Source organism: Helianthus annuus, chromosome 10 (assembly GCF_002127325.2).
Source record: "Helianthus annuus cultivar XRQ/B chromosome 10, HanXRQr2.0-SUNRISE, whole genome shotgun sequence".
NCBI lineage: Eukaryota > Viridiplantae > Streptophyta > Magnoliopsida > Asterales > Asteraceae > Helianthus > Helianthus annuus.
Genome location: NC_035442.2, coordinates 61,333,047 through 61,335,981, shown reverse-complemented (window position 1 = coordinate 61,335,981; position 2,935 = coordinate 61,333,047). Strand labels below are relative to the sequence as shown.

At 35.8% G+C, this 2,935-nt stretch overlaps 1 long non-coding RNA gene across 1 annotated transcript; it reads right to left on the bottom strand.

Annotated features, from left to right (window-relative positions):
* Positions 1–220: 220 nt before the first annotated feature.
* Positions 221–1,003, bottom strand: LOC118482991. Its single transcript, XR_004869428.1, has 2 exons — positions 947–1,003; positions 221–469 (listed from the first exon to the last, which is right to left on the bottom strand). It is a non-coding gene; the product is annotated as an uncharacterized LOC118482991 (long non-coding RNA).
* Positions 1,004–2,935: the final 1,932 nt, after the last annotated feature.

Sequence of the window (2,935 nt, the reverse complement as noted above, 5' to 3'; positions counted from 1 at the left end):
AAGATGGGGATTTTGGGCTCCTGAAAAAATAGAAAGAAAGTGTGGGCTGGATTGGGTGTTTGGGCTATCCATGAAAACATAAAAGGGGGGAGGGATGGCAGTGAGTTCAAGACTTCAAGTGTTATGTCACACCCTGGCTTTTGCGGAAGTGTGGGTTTATTTGGTGTGACTTCTTAATACCATAGCATAATCACAACAATGCTATATGAAAGTAAAACCATGATGTTCATCCATTGATTCAAGTTTAAAAAGTAAACATGACAACATTGTTTAAAAGTCGACACTTAAAACATGATACAACATGACATAATTAAAATCTTGTTCAACGACACACCCAAAGACATGAAATAAAACATAGTTTAAGACTTGTGACCCGTCCAGGCAAAGATCAGATTTCCTAAACTTGGATGACATCATTATTCCTACGCAGCTTGAAGACAATGCATACTGTGCCAGATCCACTACTTCCCTGAAATACATGTAATTTGAAAAATCAACAAAAAGTTGAGCGAGTTCATGTAAAAGTGAGTATGAATAAACCTTTAAAGTATGTATAAAAGTCCCTGGTATGTAGCAATAAGGAAAAAGAGATCACCAATGGGTTGCAAAGCCACTGGTATGTGTGAGAAAGTGCAGGGAAACTCAAACCTAGCAAATTTGTTACCGGGCTTCGGCTGGAAGACACAGTCACCACTATGGGCCTCCCCGGCCTCACGGGTGTGGGCTCGCTACACCCAAATAGATCTATCACTCTTGTGTCCCTCGGTCCTACAACGAGGAATAATGGCCTCAAGTGTTGTACCCACCCCTCACATGATCTAGTAGTATAAACCCTCCCTACGCTAACCATAACATGTAATAAATGTTTGTAATAATTGTCGCATGTATTTCACCCCCGAAATATAAAACTGAAAACAGTAAAGAGAAAAGGGGGACATGAACTCACAGAAGTGCGTATCCAGAAACGCCAAACTCCAACTCAATCCGCTGCGTGACGACCTACATGTACTAAAGCCTATTAGACGGACGGCCGTGCCTTGGCTTAAGGTTTAACGTTTTTGGGAAATAGTTAGACAACTATTTCGTATTCACACTTCTTAGTTATTTTATAAGTATATTCCTTCCCAAGGATGGGGGTAATAATACATGTATGCTTTATAGTTCCGAAAATATATTTCTAAGTCTCGTTTGAAAAATATATGTTAATCACTTGCCTAAAATGTTTTAATTTCCAAAATATATATATATTTCCCAAAAATATTATATTTTATCCCATAAGTTTTCCAAAATAATATTTCCCAAAAATATACGAGTAAGAGTATTTTCCCGATATATACATAAGTTACGTTTTAAAGTTCGCCTTGTAACAATAATACTTGTATAACTTAAATAATTATTTTGTGAGAGCGTTGGTATTATTTTGGAGTCGAAATTTCACGGTATTTTCAAGTTATATTATTTTTACCCTAAAAATAATATATCTAGAGCACAAAATAACAAACAATCACACAAACGTTTTATAAAAAAAATATATATTCTAAATATATATTTAACAAATTTTATTTACGAAAATCAACTACCGGCACTTGGTATTTTTGTAATAAAAATCATGGCGAAGTTTTATTTTGAAAACCAAGTTAAAATATATTTATAAACGCTTGTTAGAAAAATATTTCTAAGTGTTATATTTCTATAAAAATTTCGCCAGAGTTTCCTCTGTAAATGGAGGTGTCCATGCTTTTAGCATATCATTTTCTTTTTGTAAAATCAATCAAACAATTTAACAATCAACATGAAATAATCATAACTACACAAGATTTACATGATTTACCCATATATCTTCTCTTTATCCACCCTTTATCACTTTATGTTTAAGACTTATTCATGTTCTTTAGAGTTTCTTAACTTTTTATCATTCTATCATCTATTAACCACAAAATACAAGAACGAGATGATGTTTTAGAGCACTTACTACTAGCACAAGGCTAGGGGAGAAACAAGGCGTAAAAGTGGTGGATAAAAGAAAACAAGAGCGGTCCTTGAACTTCCGAGTGCACCAATCTTGTTTGTAGGACTCCTTGCACCTTTGTATGTATGTAAAATAGCTTGAATGAAACTTTATGGTGGGTGTATGGTGGTGATGGTGTTCGGCCGCAAGCAAGGGGAGGAGGAAAGGAGAGAAGGTTTGATGTTGTGATGGTTGGAAGTGAGAGAGTGATGATCTTATGTGCATATATATAAACCAATTTTCTCTATTATCCAACATATAAAGTGTTTCTAAATATCCAACATAAATCAATAAAATAATCAAAGAAAATGGAAGTGGGTCACCCCTTGTGGTGACCGTCAAGTAGGGGGGGTATGGGGTTGGGTGGTGATGGTTTAGTTACTATCTAGTTAGGATCCAAAGGTGTTTAGTAAGAGCATTAGTGTGTTATTTATTATAAAGTGTGTTAGGGTGCTCGAGGACCCTAACTAGCTCAGAAAAGTAAGAACAATGTGTTTGGCAATATTTTTATGTTCCTGGTAAAGTCCGGTTGTTCGGTTGGATGTTGACCCGTTAAAGTTCTAAGTAAAGCTTTAAAGTATCTTTTATATTGTTTTTAGTGACACATTAAATTCCCAACACTTTGGAAAGTGTCTAGGACTATTTTGCCAAGTTTTTGCACTTTACTAGCATTGTTAAATGCTGAATTTTGGTATTTAGTGCAGAATTTTGCACTTTAAGTATGTTTTAGGCACTTCCGGTCACTATAACTATCACCTAGTGACGCAGTTTTATGGTCCTCACCTCCCTGCACTCCCTACTAGTGTAGTATTCTATTCCTGGCTCACACTGGCCTCCAAAAACAATGTCTATTTAGTGCTGGCATCGTCAGCATGTTTACTGGGTTATCCGCTCATTGTGCTAACTGTGCTTTGTGCATCAAGGTTG